This window comes from Brassica napus, chromosome C6, assembly GCF_020379485.1.
Source record: "Brassica napus cultivar Da-Ae chromosome C6, Da-Ae, whole genome shotgun sequence".
Taxonomy (NCBI): Eukaryota; Viridiplantae; Streptophyta; class Magnoliopsida; order Brassicales; family Brassicaceae; genus Brassica; species Brassica napus.
In genome coordinates, this window is record NC_063449.1 from 9,423,610 (window position 1) to 9,442,467 (window position 18,858).

Here is an 18,858-nt window from a genome sequence, read left to right on the forward strand (position 1 = left end):
AATACTAGAACTTACAATAAACAATTAGACTTTCAAATCAAACATTGTGCTACATAATTAACCAACATCCAGCGTGTAGCGTGGAAAAACCACTAGAAACATAAATATTTTGTGATTATTTATTAATTTCATTATAGTCAGTTTTCTAAATATATACTATATATAAAGAAATAAATGTTAAAATCATATTCTAAAAATAATAAATAACATTTATTTAGAAAATTGTAGTTGTTTATTTAGATAATATTGGTTACCTACAGCAATTTTTGTCACAGTAATTTGACTATTTTATTCCACATTGTCTAACTAAGCAATTATAAATAAATAAATATTAAAAAGCATATACAGCCACGGTGATGATATTGGCGACTAGGGTTTGATGATTTTACGAAGATGGAATCCGGGAATTCGAGCAGGGGATTGGGTGGACTCGATCTATGGTGATCACAACAAGGATTATGGGAATCAAGGCTTTTATTTGGTCCGATTTGGGAGAGACCCGGGAATCGGAAAGAGGAACTGTCGGATTTTAAGGAAATTGAAGATCTGGGTCCAAGGGCGGTGGAGTCTGGACGCAATAGAGATTGATCTCAGGATCTTTACAGGTTGTAATTTAGATCGTGATTCTTTTCTTTCCTCTTCATACCTTCTGGAGATGGGGCTGTTTTACCTTACCGAGGTTTGGGTGTTTTGGTATCTGCGGGGATTGAGAGTAGTTGCGGTTGATGTGAAGTATAACAGAGTTCAAGTAGAGGAGCTGTGTCTGGAGACGATGGTGGATTTCAAAGGAGGAGAGTACTATGATAATGAGGAAGCGGCAGTCTTTCTGCGCTATGAAAATTTATTCGGGCACTGCAAGCTATGTGCTAGTCTTTGTCACAAGGAGGAGCTATGTCCTTTAGACGACAATAATTTAAAGTCGAGCCCAGAGAGAAGAAGGGAGCTTAGAGAAGGCAATGGAGCGTGGACAGATGGTACGAAACATGAGGATCGAGCTCGTAGTTATAAGGGTGCGGTCATCAACGGGCAACCGGGTCAACAGAACAAAGAAAGAGACAACCGGGAAAACTATGGGAAAGGAAAGGGAAAGGCGGTTGATGTGGTGGACTCTAAGTGGGTCAAGGTAGCTGAGAAGGGATCTAGGAAGCCTTCTACCTACTATGGAAGTTATAGAGGAGATGGTGAGGGCTCTCGATACAGAAACACGCGGAGGGATGAGGGGAGAAGTGGAGGCACACGTGGGGGAGTTGGTGATCAAGAGATACGTGCTAGACCTTCTTCGCATCAACCAAGAGATTCTCATGGTCAGAGGACTCCAGTTTCCGCAGTTAGGGAAGAAGGGGAGATCAAGGGTACTGGTGATGATGCAGCGACTGACGAGTTTCAACTTGAACTAGCTAAGACGCAGGCGGAAGGATCAGAGGCGATAATTGACACTACTGAGGAGGAGATGGGTTTAATCAAGCTCAAGGGAGTGATGGGGCAACAAGAGGACATAGCAGCTGACATTGATATGGAAATAGAGGCTATTCATGCTTCCATATTGGAGAATGGTGAGGATGTGGAGGTAGAGGATGAGTTTCAGACTCTCTCGGAGGAGGAAGCTGAGCAACTGGCTGAGGTTGATGGGCAAGAGGAACTGGTGAGTGGTGATGGCAACAACGCAACGGTAGCAGATGACATGGCGACGAGACAGAGTAATCGCAGGAGGCTGCTCAAACCCAGCACAGCGGGTAGCAACAAGATGAGGATGGCAAGCTCGCTTCTCTCTCCACGCAAACGTGCTGTAGCTAAGGTGGGAATTCGTCAGGGTGATGGTGGTAAACCGTTAGAAAGAAAGGGGCCTTCAAACCCGAAGTCAACGAACCTCAAGTTTTAAGATTATGGATCAAGACCTATTTATATTAGTTTCGATAATGACGGTGGGGAAAGAGGAAATTGTGATGATTATTGTGGCTTTTATTAAGATATGGAATAAAATTGGAATTTTAAGTTTGTGGTGGTGTTTTCTTGCTGTATGCGTATGTGTATTGTTACGTATGTTATGTGGTGTGAGTGTGGATTCTTTGGATTGGAGATATGGTTGTGGGAGTCGGCTTATAACGAGTCTATTATATATGGTATTGGCCTTGGTTTGGTACGGAACTATGGAGGCTTTGGGATCATTGGCGACTATGATTTTAGGTATCATGGTGCAAATTTGTTTGAGATCGAGGAGATGGGGTTCATCCTTAAGTCAAGTTAGAGGGTTATATATAGTATTGTGTACCCTTTGTGTTTTATATGAATTAACTAATGGGATGTTTATGGTAGGCTTAGTTGCTAGTTTAAATGCACTGAAATGGTCTTACGGGTCTAATGGTATGTTTTATCAAAATAGCTGGTTCGCTAAGCGATTGATAAATCTTGCACATTTATATGAACTATTGGTATTTTTAAGAGAGAACTGTAATGGTTTAAATATATATAATATGTATCTTGTTTTGATGGGTTTATGGAATGACGGCAAGGAGTCATCGGCAATTTGGAAAGATGGGTTTCGGTGGTGTGATCATGATCCTGATGGGTCTAGTGATACACTTAATGGGTTTGAGTACGGGATTTATGGTTTCCAGGCACCTGGTATTATAAGACTGTTGAGTATCATTAAACTCCAGTCCTCTCGCTCGAAAGGGCAAAATCAGTCTCTTTATATATGAAAATATTAAGTTGGAATTGCAGAGGTCTTGGAAGTCACTGGACAAAGAGTTATCTCCGGGAAATATGGCATAAAAACAAACCAGATTTTTTATTTTTATCAGAAACGAAACAGGATTTTGGTTTAGTACAAGGATTTCAATTTCACTTTGGTTATGACAATCTGGCTACGATGGATCCAATTGGGAGAAGTGGTGGTTTAGCTCTCTATTATAACAATGAGTTCCAAGTTAAAATTTTATATTCAAGTAATAGAATGATTGAGGCTGTGGTCAAAGGGAAACAAGTTTTCCTTACATTTGTATATGGTGAACCGGATCAGAAACTAAGGGAACAAGTTTGGGAGCGATTAACCCGGTATGGGTTATCCAGGTCGGATCCTTGGTTTATTATAGGAGATCTAAATGAGATTATTGGGAATCATGAAAAGGATGGGGGTTCTTTACGATGTGCAACATCTTTTATTCCTTTTAATAATATGATACGAAATAGTGGGTTATTGGAATTCCCAGCTCGAGGTAATAAATTGTCATGGCAAGGCCGGAGAGGCAAAGGGAAAGGAACGGTGATGGTCAGATGCAGATTGGATCGAGCCTTAGCTAATGAAGAATGGCACACACTGTTTCCAGTTTCTTATACAGAATACTTGAGGATGGTGGGATCGGATCATCGCCCTGTGATTGCTTTTTTGGAAGACAGATCATCAAAGAGAAGAAGGGGACAATTTAGGTTTGATAAAAGGTGGTTAGGCCAAGAGGGGCTAATGGAGTCAATTGTATCGGGCTGGACAGAATCCAGAACAGGTCAATCAGAGGATTTTGTTACTAAAATTAGTAACTGCCGACATGAGATATCATCTTGGCGGAAGGAAAATCAACCATATGGAAAGGAAAAAATTCATAATCTTCAACAAGCTCTGGAGGAGGTACAAACAGATAACAACAGATCACAAGAGGAGATTATTGAGATTTCCAGGAAATTACAAGAGGCGTATAAGGATGAGGAAGAGTATTGGCATCAGAAGAGTCGGAATATGTGGCATTCATCCGGGGATCTTAACACAAAATTTTATCATGCTTTGACAAAGCAACGACGCATTCGAAATAAAATAGTCGGCCTTCATGATGATACGGGTAAATGGATTACAGATGAGAATGGTGTTGAAAATGTGGCGGTAAATTACTTTGAGGGTTTGTTTCATTCTTCTAATCCTACTGAGTTTGATAGTTTTCTGGAAGAGATAGGACCAACAATTTCTCCACAGATGAATCAAATGCTACTACGGTTAGCAACAGAGGAAGAAGTCAGACAAGCACTATTTATGATGCATCCGGAAAAAGCGCCAGGGCCGGATGGGATGACGGCTCTCTTTTTTCAACATTCTTGGCATGTTATTAAAACAGATGTGGTGGAGCTGGTGAATAATTTTTTGATTACAGGCGATCTGGATCCAAGGATGAATTTAACTAATATTTGTATGATACCAAAAGGGGAGAGGCCGACAAGGATGACGGAACTAAGGCCGATAAGTCTTTGTAATGTTGGCTACAAGATTATATAGAAAGTTTTGTGTCAAAGATTGAAAAGTTGTCTTCCCAGACTAATTTCGGAAACACAATCGGCTTTTGTGGCAGGAAGGCTAATTTCGGATAATATTCTTATTGCACAGGAAATGTTTCATGGTTTGAGAGCCAATAAGTCTTGTCAGAATAATTTTATGGCAATTAAAACAGATATGAGCAAGGCTTATGATCGGATAGAGTGGAACTTCAATGAGGCTCTCCTTTACAAAATGGGTTTTGATTCTCACTGGATCAAATTAATGCGCGAATGTATTTCCTCAGTCCAATACAGGGTTCTTATAAATGGGCAACCTCGGGGTCTTATAACCCCCCAGCGAGGTTTACGGCAAGGGGATCCCTTATCCCCTTATTTATTTATTATGTGTACGGAGGCATTAATTTCAAATATTAAAAAGGCAGAGCGGATGAAACATTTAACTGGTATGAAAGTGGCAAGAGCTTGCCCTGCAATCTCTCATTTGTTATTTGCAGATGATAGTTTGTTTTTCTGCAAGGAAAAAAAGGAGGAGTGTCAGACTATTCTCAGGATTCTAAAGGAATACGAAACTGTCTCAGGGCAACAAATTAATTTTCAGAAATCTTCCATTCAATTTGGACATAAGATTGAAGAGGCTAGCCGTCAAGAATTGAGGGATATTTTGGGAATCCAGAATTTAGGTGGAATGAGATCTTATTTAGGACTACCGGAAAGTCTAGGTGGCTCTAAAGTACAAGTGTTTGGCTTTGTACAAGAACAGCTGAATAGTAGGGTTAATGGATGGACCTTTCGTTTTTTTACCAAGGGTGGAAAAGAGGTGATCATTAAATCAGTGATTACGGCTTTGCCAAACCATGTGATGTCTGTGTACCGGTTGCCGAAAACTACAGTGAAGAAGCTCACAGGTGCAGTCGCCCAATTTTGGTGGAGCCCAGGAGGTAGCACAAGAGGTATGCATTGGAAATCATGGGATAAAGTATGTGCCCATAAAGACAATGGTGGGTTGGGTTTTAAGGATTTGACTGATTTTAATACGGCAATGCTTGGGAAACAGTTGTGGCGGCTGATCGAGAAGCCAAATTCCCTCTTTGCTCGAGTCTTCAAAGGACGGTATTACAGGAATTCTTCACCCCTGGAACCGATTCGCTCATACTCCCCGTCATATGGCTGGAGGAGTATTACTTCTGCTAGATCTCTGGTTTATAAAGGACTAATTAAAAGGGTAGGAACAGGATCATCTATTTCAGTATGGAATGACCCTTGGCTCTCATCCACTCGCCCGAGACCAGCCAACAAAAACCTACATAATAGTTACCCGGACCTCACTGTAGATTATTTCATTAATCAAGAATCACGCACATGGAATGTACAGGCAATTAGGGACTTGGTGGATCCACAAGATGCAAAAATAATTGAGAGTATACCATTGGGCAGAAATCAGTTGGCAGATAGGAATGGATGGCATTTCACAAAAAATGGAAAATATACGGTACAATCAGGATATCAGGTAAAAAGGATTTATCCTGACAAGGAGAAACCACCTGATTTTTATGGCCCTAATGTGGATATCCTTAAGGCATACTGTTGGAAGGTGAGGTGTCCTCCGAAGCTAAAACACTTTCTTTGGCAGCTGGTATCTGGTTGTATAGCGGTGACGAAAACATTAAAAGCACGAGGGATGCAAGGAGACACCTGCTGTGCCAGGTGCGGAGCTCCGGAGGAATCAATAAACCATGTGTTTTTTTAATGTCCTCCAGCACGTCAAGTGTGGGCATTATCCAAAATCCCATCAAATCCAAACATTTTCCCAATTGGCTCTCTTTTTGCTAATATGGATCATCTATTCTGGAGACTTAATCCAAAAATGGTGGATCACCAGTTTGCATGGATATTATGGTATATTTGGAAGGGTCGGAACAACAAAGTGTTCAGTAATTTAGATATGGACCCAAGAGACATGCTGAGATTGGCAGAAGTGGAATCAACATTGTGGGCTGAGGCACAAGTTATTAAAGATCATAGATTGGTACAGGAAGTACAAGTACGGCCTGATATAGGGACCATAGGACGATGGTGTTTCACGGATGGTTCTTGGAAAGATAAGGATTTTTTTTCAGGACAAGGATGGCGTAGCACGCTGCCAGGGTTTGATGGCTTATTGGGAGCACGAAATGTAAGGGCATCCCTCTCACCTCTTCATTCGGAGATGGAGGCATTGATTTGGACGATGGAATGTATGCAAAATTTAAGGCAGTTTCAGGTTACGTTTGCAACGGATTGTTCTCAACTGGTGAAGATGGTTTCGGAACCAGAGGAATGGCCAGCATTTGAAAGCTACCTGGAAGATATCAAGACTTTGCGACAAAGTTTTGTCAACTCAGAAATTGTTCATGTTCCTAGGACGGAGAACAAAAGGGCGGATAGCTTGGCACGGAGTGCTCGGCAACAACTGTCTTTCGTCGTGCACATGGATGTAGTTTTACCACCTTGGTTTACAGAGTCTACATGAGTCTGTAAATGTTTGCTGTCAAAAAAAAAATAAATAAATAAATAAATAAATAAATAAATATTAGTAAATTCGATAAATAAGTACAATTGCATAGTTACATTCATTAAACATAAAGTATATCTCGTGAGTAGCGCAGACCGCCCCTAGTATATATATATATAAAGACTTAGCAACTACGCATCAGAAGCTAGAAAAGTCGAACCTGATGAGCAAGTGAGCAACCTCAAGATTTTTCAATGGTCTCTTCATATGAATGGAATGGAAGAGGTGAAAGAAATGGATTGTATATCATATGCAAGGTGGAATCCAGTGTTGAACCACCAATCCTTCACCGCAACACAAGCATCTGGCTCAACTTCCTGATCCGTAAACCTATGTCCCCTGCACTAAATCGAAAATATAAATCCAGTCAAAAACCAGAAACGAATACAAAAAATCGATGAAGAGTAAGAGAGAACAGAGTCAGAGAAACTATCAAGAGTTTTACCTGTGGAAGACAAGTGTTGGCATGACAAGTCTCGCCTGCTCTTCTTGCTCACGGACATAAATAAACCTAACGAGTGAACGAACATAAAGAGCTGAGAACCAGGTTTTTTTAAAAGACAACTTATATAAGCATCCGTGAAGCAGAACGTACCTTTCTGTTCTCCTTCGGAGTGACTAAAGGGCATAGGTTGAAACGGGTGTTAACGGGAGCAGGAGTTGTTGGTTTTGGATTTAGTATCTACAAAAAAAAAATGATGAGGAAACAGTTTCAGTCAATGCAGTGAAATATGTAAGTTAAGCTTGCTTGCTATTAAAAAACTTGGCTCACCTGTCTTGATTCTCCATCATCTAGCTTTTGCTTTTTGATTTTCCATCATCAGAGTGGTAGTGCCAGAGCTATGTTCTGGGGACTCGTTTCCCTGCAAGGAGGCATAACAAAACGACTACTAAAGGAACGTGAAACCAGATTCGGGTATGGAAATGTTTATTAGCGTGTACCTTTTTCACAATTTTCTGATTAGTTCCTTTAGGCCAAACTGCAGATGGATTCCTCAGCTATCTTTCTAGCAGTTTGCTGCTTCTTACGGTTCATGAGATGACTGCAGTGGTGGTTAGGAGGAGGAATGTTCTCCTTGTTTTCTTCTATCTGCTTAGGCGTTTTGTTTTTGTCCCTGTTGAATGAACAAAAGAAGAAAGAGTATTTAGAACAACAGCCTCTCATCTTATTATAAAACTCCCAAAAGAAAGATAAAAATAAAGAACCTTGGAACTGCTGTGTGATCAAAGGAGTAGCAGTTGTACGTCTTCCATCGAACCATCACAGGAGCCAAGAACTCGTACGTCTGGTCAACCATCTCAGTTGTTCCTTCCATGATATATTTATCAGATCGAATCAAAGAGCTACTAGGAAAGAGAGAGAGAGAGAGAGAGAGAGAGAGAGAGAGAGAGAGAGAGAGAGAGAGAGAGAGAGAGAGAGAGAGAGAGAGAGAGAGAGAGAGAGAGAGAGAGAGAGAGAGAGAGAGAGAGAGAGAGAGAGAGAGAGAGAGAGAGAGAGAGAGAGAGAGAGAGAGAGAGAGAGAGAGAGAGAGGGAGAGGGAGAGGGAGAGAGAGAGAGAGAGAGAGAGAGAGAGAGGTGGAACTTTCTTGGTTCCTTCTTTTCAGAGGGAATGTATTTTGTAATCTGAATTAAAAAAAAGGGACAAGGGACGAGTATATATTGTATATACTAATATCACAACGGTCAGATTTTGAATAACGATTTTTTTCTTTTTCTTTTTACTGCTTTTGGCTCCTGTCTCCAACGGCTATATTTTCTCCAGCCTTTCTTCGCGTTGTTTCGATGCTTTTCTCCTTTTTTAACGGCTTCTTCTTATCATCAATGAAATTTTGTTTTACTGGATCAATTTGTTCCATTGAATGTGTTTCAATTTAACGCTTTACAGCATGACAGCCTCTCTTCACTAAATGCGTAGTGGTGAGGTGAGCCGAAGAAATCAATCATTTATTCCTCTCATTTTTGTATGTATAAATTTAATCATATATTATTATTGAGAAATTACTTAGAATGACTCTTATCATTCCCTTAAATACTATAATGACTCTTATAATTTTGTAATTACTAGAATAAATGGCAGAATAACCAAAATTACCAAAAACCCCCCACCCTTCTAAATATTAACCACAAATTTACTAATATAATTAATAAAATACATTTTAATATAAAGAAAAAAAAGAAATTAACATCACAGATCTTTCTCCTCACTCACGCAGACCCAAACCTCCATCTCCATCTCCATCTCCATCTTCATCTCCATCTCAATCTCCCACACCTCCATCTCTTTGATTGGTCTAGAAACTCAACCTCCATCACTTCTATCCCCGACAACCACTCCACCGTAAATCGTCTTCATCTCTGTTTTCCTCCACACTTCCATCGAGTTCGTCTCGGTCATCGGCGAGGAAGAATAACTCGATTTCCCCTCGGTCCTCCACCATAAATCGAGTTACTTGAATCTGTAAGACATAATCTATGCTATTTCAAGTTCTTTTTAGCATAGATTGATTGATTGCATGTTAAAATTTAAAACCCTAATTCCCAATTTCGAAAAATTGATATGGGTTTTCTCTGTTTCTCTATAAACTAATGTATTTTAGTACGAAATCTATGTTAATCGAGTGAAAATTAAAACATCAAGGGTTGTATACGATTTCTCTGTGTCCAATTCCTTTTTTTTAAAAAACTGCAAAGTTCTAATCTTCTGATTCATTGAAAACTTCATTTTCCGTTTGGTGATAGTACTTTTTACATCAAGTGAAAATTAAAACATTGTTGGTTTCATTTCTTTGTTTCCAATTTTTTTTTTCAGGTATGGCTTCTTCTTCGGGTGAATGAAAGTATCCTCGTCGTATGTATGATGTTGGAAAAATCCCAATTTAGAGTAGGAGCATGAACCATAGTTGTTTCTTGGCCAACATTCAAACGGTGCTAGAAGCTGTTGGGGATGATGTTACGTCTGACTTGAGGGAATCAGCTGTAGGAGTGATTGTGAAGCTGAAAGAGTTGGAATACACTTGGTTTGCTTCTTGCGTTCACCATTTTCTCGTCAATCAAATGGCCATCGAGAGCAGTCATGAGATGTGGTCCTTGATAGAGTATGCCGCTGCGGTTCTCTCTGTATGAGTTTGGAGAGATTACAGGACTAAATTGTGATTCTTTTGACAAGGGTGAGATTTGGGATGTGAAGCATGAAAGTTTTTGGCTGGAGATGGAAGCTCCGGCTTCGGAAGGACCTACATTGAAAGAGCTACAAGTCATTTCACCTATTTGCAGAAATTGGACTCGGGAGAACCGAGTGATGATAGTTATAATTTAAATGTTGTAGGACGTGTAACATGGATGATTTATTTCACTACTTGTCTTATGATGTATAACTTGGATGATTTTGTTTTAGTATTTGTAGTACAAGTATGATTTACTGGTTGCATTGATCGATTATAATTCATCAGATATGGCATCTTGATTAGTTAAAAGATACAAAAAGGCTAGATGATATTGATAAAGCTTTACAAAATATTGATAAAGCTTTACAAAATACCATAGTGCAAAAGTAACGCAACCCCAAAGAGTATACCACTAAATGTAGCACCAACCTAAATGAAATCTAATGACCAAAGCCTGAAAGTAGATTGAATTAAAAGATGCAGTTGTAAACCACCATGAAAATGGACCACGTGTTGTTGAATGAAAGGTAAAAGGAAGAAGACCACAAAGAACGTAAAACCTACATTGGGAAAACGTGATCGTAATCTATTAGATTAAACCAATGTTCCAAATAAGTTTAAATTAATTTAAACCAAAAATAACTCTAAGCCAAATTTCAAAATTAATTAAAAATGAATTCAATCAATCTAAACCGGGATCCAATTTAGTTAAATCGAAATTTATTTGAATTTAGCCAGAAATTCTAATTGTGTCCCACTCTAGTAATTAAAATTTATTTAAAAAGTATGCCGCTAAAGACGGGAATTTCAAAAATCTGCCACCAAATGAATATAAAAGTCGATTGCAAATTTAAATCAGGTAAACAAATCTATCATAAAAATTTATGTCTATTATCGACAAACATATTTGTCTCAAAAGTCTAACTACTTTGAAAAAAATCTGATGACTTCAACAAATCGGTTACAACATATGACAGACTAAAATAGATAAATCTATCGACAATATTAAATCGGCCACACAAATCTGCTAGCTTCAAAACATTTGCGGTAACAGAAAAGTAGATTGAATTAAAAGATACAGAAAGGCTAGATGATATTGATAAAGCTTTACAAAATATTGCTTCAAACTAAAACGTCATCTTGATATGAAAAGTAATGTACCACCAAATACCATAGTGCAAAAGTAACGCAAGCCCAAAGAGTATACCACTGAATGTAGCACCAACCTAAATGAAATCTAATGACCAAAGCCTGAAAGTAGATTGAATTAAAAGATGCAGTTGTAAACCACCATGAAAATGGACCACGTGTTGTTGAATGAAAGGTAAAAGGAAGAAGACGACAAAGAACGTAAAAACTACATTGGGAAAACGTGATCGTAATCTATTAGATTAAACCAAGGTTCCAAATAGGTTTAAATTAATTTAAACCAAAAATAACTCTAAACCAAATTTCAAAATTAATTAAAAACGAATTCAATCAATCTAAACCGGGATCCAATTTAGTTAAATCGAAATTTATTTGAATTTAGCCAGAAATTCTAATTGTGTCCCACTCTAGTAATTAAAATTTATTTAAAAAGTATGCCGCTAAAGACGGGAATTTCAAAAATCTGCCACCAAATGAATATAAAAGTCGATTGCAAATTTAAATCGGGTAAACAAATCTATCATAAAAATTTATGTCTATTATCGACAAACATATTTGTCTCAAAAGTCTAACTACTTTGGAAAAAATCTGATGACTTCAACAAATCGGTTACAACATATGACAGACTAAAATAGATAAATCTATCGACAATATTAAATCGGCCACACAAATCTGCTAGCTTCAAAACATCTGCGGTAACAGAAAAGTAGATTGAATTAAAAGATACAGAAAGGCTAGATGATATTGATAAAGTTTTACAAAATATTGCTTCAAACTAAAACGTCATCTTGATATGAAAAGTAATGTACCACCAAATACCATAGTGCAAAAGTAACGCAAGCCCAAAGAGTATACCACTGAATGTAGCACCAACCTAAATGAAATCTAATGACCAAAGCCTGAAAGTAGATTGAATTAAAAGATGCAGTTGTAAACCACCATGAAAATGGACCACGTGTTGTTGAATGAAAGGTAAAAGGAAGAAGACAACAAAGAACATAAAACCTACATTGGGAAAACGTGATCGTAATCTGTTAGATTAAACCAAGGTTCCAAATAGGTTTAAATTAATTTAAACCAAAAATAACTCTAAACCAAATTTCAAAATTAATTAAAAACGAATTCAATCAATCTAAACCGGGATCCAATTTAGTTAAATCGAAATTTATTTGAATTTAGCCAGAAATTCTAATTGTGTCCCACTCTAGTAATTAAAATTTATTTAAAAAGTATGCCGCTAAAGACGGGAATTTCAAAAATCTGCCACCAAATGAATACAAAAGTCGATTGCAAATTTAAATCGGGTAAACAAATCTATCATAAAAATTTATGTCTATTATCGACAAACATATTTGTCTCAAAAGTCTAACTACTTCGAAAAAAAATCTGATGACTTCAACAAATCTGTTACAACATATGACATACTAAAATTGATAAATCTATCGACAATATTAAATCGGCCACACAAATCTGCTAGCTTCAAAACATCTGCGGTAACAGAAAAGTCTGCCACCAAATACAAAACAAATATAAATCTTACAACAGTTTAATTTAACAGATTTATATTCGGATAAATTTATTTTTCGTTAAATAAATCTGCCGTCGAAATTTTTTTAATAATTTTAAATGGCACTTTTGTAATATGACTTTTTGATTATAACTATAGTCAAGGATATTTTCGACCATAAAATATTTTTGGTAATTTTAAACTTTTAAGAGTTATTCTAGCAATTTCTAAACTAATTTGACTCATTCTAGTAAAATTCCCTATATTATTACATTTCATCCTTATGGGTAATCATAGCATTGAGGAAAAAATGTAAGAAGGCATTTGTAGTAACGAATCAAAGTCATTTGCAAAATTATAATGTCTCCGTTTATAATGTAAGAAGTCATTTGTAATAACGAATCAAGGTCATTTACAAAATTATAATGTCTCCGTTTTCAAATGTTAGATGTTTTAGATTTATTATATTGTTTAAAAAGGATAAAATATTTTTAATTTATGAATAGTTAATTTTTTTTATGTATAGTTACAGTGAATAAGCATCTCCCTGCCTTCCTCTTTGGTGAATCTATGGGAGGTCTTGCCACACTTCTCATGTATTTTCAATCCGAAACTGATATTTGGACGGGTTTATTCTGTTTGGCTCATCTCTTTTTTATCCCGGAGGATATGAAGCCAAGCAAGACTCACCTTTTTGCCTACGGTCTCCTCTTTGGCTTGGCTGATAAATGGGCTGCAATGCCGGATAATAAAATGGTTGGCAAAGCTATACATGACCTGGAAAAGCCCAAGATCATCGCAGCTAACCCAGAAGCAAACATATATATAGCTTAGTGATGTAATGATCAAGCAGAGCCAAATCAAACATTAGTTTTGAGCCCCCTCCAAATATTTTTGAGTTAATACATATGAACATAGCCTTCAAATTGTTCTAAATTTCTTTTTACTAAAATTGTTTAAAGCTCCCAAAGTCTCAAGGTCGGCCGTGTTTAGATATCATAAAATACTTAGAATCTTACGACTTTGACATTTTCTCTTATTGCTATTGCAACCAATGCTCTTTAGACCAATTTTGTAAAGCAATTCTGGATGTTGCTTTACAGATACATAGGGGAGCCAAAAGCCTAGAGTGTGAACAATGATAGAGTTACTGCGGAAGCAATGTTACAATACAAATAATCTATTGATTTTCAGAATATTTATAAGACAAAGAACTTTGTCTTCTGTAGACCGTTGAGAATCTAGGTATATCAGAGAACAAGGTAAAAGAGATAACTTTCTCTCTATATTTTTATTAAAAGTCAAAACTGCATATAATAATAATACATTACGACTTTCTTAAATAAACGACACGACACGACAAACCCTAAACCATAATCAAATTAAAACGTAAAAAGCCCATAATAATTATTAAACACACGTGAACCCTAAAGCAAAAGAATTGGATACGTGACTTGATTGTTAATAAAGATGCGCTGCATCAGTTACTAAGAAAGACACAATACGTGCAGGAAATTTTCGGGAGAGTAACTAGTCCGTTTCTGACGGTGCACGAGACAGCTGATGGATTAAGGTGTCTTCATCGTCAAAGCTACTATATGAGAAGGCATCGAGTGCTCATAATTGTTGTTGATCCACCTGCTGTGCGAAACTAAGTCACAATTATTCTGATCACCTAACACGGATATGAACCTATACTTTAGGGCTCATTTGAATACTCGGAGAGAGGATCTATCCGTGGGCTGCACCTCCCATTGGAGATTAGTCTGGGCCTTTCCATGAGCCTCAGATACCTCAGGTTAATAAAAAAAAAACATATATATATATATATATATATATATATATATCATGGATTACAGAATCCCTTTCTAAATTTTGGGTTTACACTAAGATTAACATGTTTAATTGAGCATGGAAACAAAACTGAATGTGGACGAAATAGTGATTTTTAAACAAACCATGCATTGCTGAATGGGAATAACATAGTTCTCAACCATGAGGTGGCCAATTGAAAGAGCCCATCTTGCGAGAGAATCAGCCTCTCCACTACATAATCTAGAAATATGCTTAAAGGAGATATAAACAAAGGAAATGCATACGATTCAGATGTCGTTGAGGACCTCTGAATTTCCACACATCTATTTTGGGGGTTAAGAAGCTCTATGAGAACTTTCGAATCGGAGTAAAATCTCAACGATTGAAGTCCTTGAGATACTGCATCTACGCGTATATTTGACTGCTAGAGCTTCCGCCATAAGTGCTAATGTCACAAAAGTGCGGTTCGGAAACTTTACTCTTAAGTATTCAAACGTTGAATCTTTAAAAACCCAGCAAAACCCGCCATGGCCTGAGTTTACCTGCCATGAATTTACACTGCACACGGCACATTACTATGTAGTTTAACTCTCCTTTATATATTAGTTTCCTCTAAAATGTAACTTGAATATGTGATCTTTAAATTTTTTACTAGATTTTTTTTTATATAATCATATCGGTTGATCGATCATGTTAGTTTTGGTAAGAACACACTTAGTTTTTTTGCTACAAATGTAAATGTTCATATTAATGAAAGCTTGATTTTACAAAATTTAAATCTAAAGTTTGCTCTATCAAGGAAAAAAGAAAGAAAAAAAAAACAGATAAAACAAAAGAGGTAAACACCCAATGATCATCTAATCCAAAGTGACATAATTAAGATTACCGAAGTGTTTCCTATGTAAGATACTTAGTGCTTTAGTATGCATTTTTCTCATAATAGCCATCACACTGTGTAATCAAAGTTTGAAATGTTTTCTGATTAATGTTAGCTGAATCGTATGTTACCCGATTACCATATTAATTGTTTGGGCTGAAACTCAAATCCATATTTTTCACAAAGGTGTTATTTTGTTTCAAGTGAGACTTGAACTGAGGGAAAGTGGTATAACACATTTACATGTCTCGCCTATCACTTGATTTGGGCTGTCTTTTTTTTTAACACAATTTTCATTGTCTAACTTTCTTCAGTACAAACATAAGAGGGAATTATCCATCCTCTTAAATCAAAAGCATAAACTACAATAACAAACCAAAATAAGAAAGATAAGTCTTCAAAGGAAGATGACTGCAAATCCAAGACAAAGCTTGAATGCGTCGATAGAGCATTTCCGACAAAATCGGACAGCTGAAACTTAGTTACATAATGTGACGTTGAAGGCCAACCCTCACCTGCGAGACAACACATGGTAATCTCGGTTGCATCTTCTGGTCCCATACAGACCGTTACGCAAGATAACAAACCGGTGATAAAGTTGAAACCAATGCTCAGCAATGCCGAGGAAACATCTTCTTTCACAAGAAGAATGTATGGTAGAAAAGTACTCTCCTCCAAAGAAAAGAGAGAACGAAATAAATCCCGTCTCAATGAGTCCACAGATAATATCTTCTTAAAAATATGAGATGCCATTATACGCAAGTTAAAGGCCCCGATGAATCCACCATAAAACCTTATCAAAAAAGCCAACACCAATACTGCATTTATAATTAAAAACAATACCGTAGGTTTCAGGTTTGGGTGGCTGGTTTGTGGGCTAGCAGATATTGTAGACTTTGTAGTCCAGGCCCAACTAAAAGACACTCTCGGGCCAACCCTAGACACACGCTTGAGTGGGTATGACGAAAGTGAGAGGAGACACACGCCGGAGATGGATCTGCCGCCGCCAAAGGGAAGGCGGTGCATTTCAGAGCGTGGTGAGGTGGGACCTCCGGAGTAAACGGGTTCTTCAGCAAGACACAGTGGAAGAACGGTACGTCGGGTCTCCTCGGAATCCCACAGAAGAGGACCGTTAAAACATGTGTTTGTCGAGCTGGATCTGGTGAGACTGGTCCAAGAGGAGCTCGTCTTTAGCAAGAAGTGTTCTATCGGAACTGAAACCCTGCAGCACGGTGGAGTCCCACTTACACAGGGTGAAAGAGTATCACGACCAACTTGATACGGAAGAGACAGCGGAGCTGGTGGAAGACCATGTCGACGAGACATAGATCTAGAGATTCGAAGATGGTTGAAGCTGACAGGCATGATGGCGAAGTGAGAAGACCTCCAAAAGACGGGTCTGGTGGTCAAAACACTGAATTGAAAACTCCGAAGACGGAGCAGAGAAGAACACGATGAGGAACAAGCAGAAGAGAGTGACGAGCACTGGACGGAGCAGAGGGTCCGACGCCGGCGGCCGAAGGCCTCACCGGCGTCGAGGAAAATGGAGGCTGATGGCTCCTCAGTAATAGTGCCTGAGAGAGTTTTGAAATTAGGGCTTGGGCTGTCTATACTAGATAACCCATCTAAATCGCGTTGGAAAAAGTATATTGTTGAACACGAATTGAAATACATGGTTTTTTTTAATTTGACACACAACTTTCATTACTTCTTAAATGTTCGGATAACAACTGAAAATGGAGTTTAACCATACTCTTCCAACCAAATACAATAAAGCATACATGATAAATGTAAAGAGGCCTCTACAATAGAAAGACAGCGAATTCAAAGCAAAACTCGAATGCGTCAAATCAAGGTTCACGGTACCGCCAGAAACTTGAAATTCAGCCACTTTAAATTGTGACATTAATATCCCTCGGAATATCATCGAAACGACATTTGTTACATCTTCAGGTCCCGAACGAACCGCTACACAAGATGACAAAACGTTTATATATAAAGATACACACCTCCATTTAACGTTTGGAGGGGAAACAATTCTCATGAATGAGGCGGGGGATAATACGGCTCTCGTCTTCGGCGAGAAGGATGAAAGTGATGATGATGAAGTAGGTTGTCCCGGTGAATTACATGGTTACTTCGTCCAAAAAATATACCAATCCATAGATCCATCCATAACCTGTTAGTCGGTTAAAAGATAACAAATTGGGACCATACAATACAATGTTGTGTAGTGCATGCATCATCTTCAAATGAAAAAGATGGTTTTAATTACATTTGTCTGTTTTTCAACTCAGTTTTAGTCCACACGTACGTTAATTGTCCTAAGAGAATATTAACGACACGTCTATGTTCCCATGTTTGTACGTATTAAAAAAATTGTATTTGTTCTCTTCTAAAATATCTTTCTTTTTAATGGAATTGAAAGAAGAGTTTGTCTTCACATAATCTCTTATCTCTATCTTCTTCTCAGCCTCTCAATCCTCTCCAACGGTAGGATTATGTCCCGAACCAGCCATATGGCCCATCTCATATATTTTACACATGTTTTCGTGTCCTTCCATTACAAAGTTTGTGGCTTTCTTTTCTTGTTCTCTCACCAAGACAAATTTTATATAATACTTGGCATGAGGGAAAATCAGTTTTGGCATTATCATTGATCAGATTCTCATAGGGTTGCTCGATGGTCTGGAAATAATTATTGGCAAAAGCTTAATCAACTATAGTCATGTGAAACCATCTTAACTTAAATCGGTTGAATCCAAAACAGAAGAAGAACAAGACCGACTATGACTTTTACAACTTAGCTAACTAGTTCATATAGTTTTTTCCAATGCTCAAAAGTTTGCTATATGCAAACAAACGTTGATAATGACTTATAGTACCTAACAAATTAATCGTAACTTTATTATTGGTACTAAAAACAGATGGCAAAAATGAAAATTAGATTGTTAGATTACGGTTACCAATTAATCGTGATTTTTTTATTACCAGAAAATTTTGGGATGAAACTTGTAGTTTTTCAAACCCAAAAATTGTGTAATATTAGTTTCGTTCTAAACGTCATTCAAATATATGACTCTTAGGTTTTCCTTATGGTAATTCTGGTGTAATTCAAAATTTTGAATAATTGAGACAGGTTTTAGCCTTTTAAACAGAAAATACCAAACTCTTAATAACAATTGGGTTCTGTTTAGCACTAGAAAGCTTCAAAATTGTCCTGAAAACTTGAATAGTTTGTCTGGATTTTTTGTCTTATTTCTGTGGATTTCTAATATCTAACTTGATTGTTTTTTATAGAAATGCAAGAATTTGTTCTTTCTTTTTTTGTTTGTAACTGGAAATGCAAGAATTTGTTCTTACCTTTGGAATTTAGCCTTGAGAGTCATGATGAGACGATGACGTTTCGATGAAGACTTTTCAAGAACAGAGCAACGTCCGTAAGCTGCTTACACACTTTAAGTCTTTACACACACGCTGCAACATCACACTGAAAGATGAAAACAGTAAAAATGGAAATTGTGATATTAGGGCTAT

At 37.5% G+C, this 18,858-nt stretch overlaps 2 long non-coding RNA genes across 3 annotated transcripts; one reads left to right on the plus strand and one right to left on the minus strand.

The window, feature by feature from the left end:
- Nucleotides 1–213: 213 nt before the first annotated feature.
- On the minus strand, nt 214–8,253 carry LOC125588740. 2 transcript variants are annotated; one of them, XR_007324879.1, is made up of 7 exons: nt 8,015–8,253; nt 7,751–7,923; nt 7,581–7,671; nt 7,404–7,490; nt 7,254–7,319; nt 6,969–7,147; nt 214–6,781 (listed from the first exon to the last, which is right to left on the minus strand). It is a non-coding gene; the product is annotated as an uncharacterized LOC125588740 (long non-coding RNA). The 2 variants fall into 2 exon arrangements; XR_007324880.1 differs by having other exon boundaries at nt 7,581–7,695.
- An 88-nt stretch (nt 8,254–8,341) lies between these two features.
- LOC111208512 lies at nt 8,342–10,187 on the plus strand. The gene is made up of 2 exons (XR_002660416.2): nt 8,342–9,267; nt 9,619–10,187. It is a non-coding gene; the product is annotated as an uncharacterized LOC111208512 (long non-coding RNA).
- Nucleotides 10,188–18,858: the final 8,671 nt, after the last annotated feature.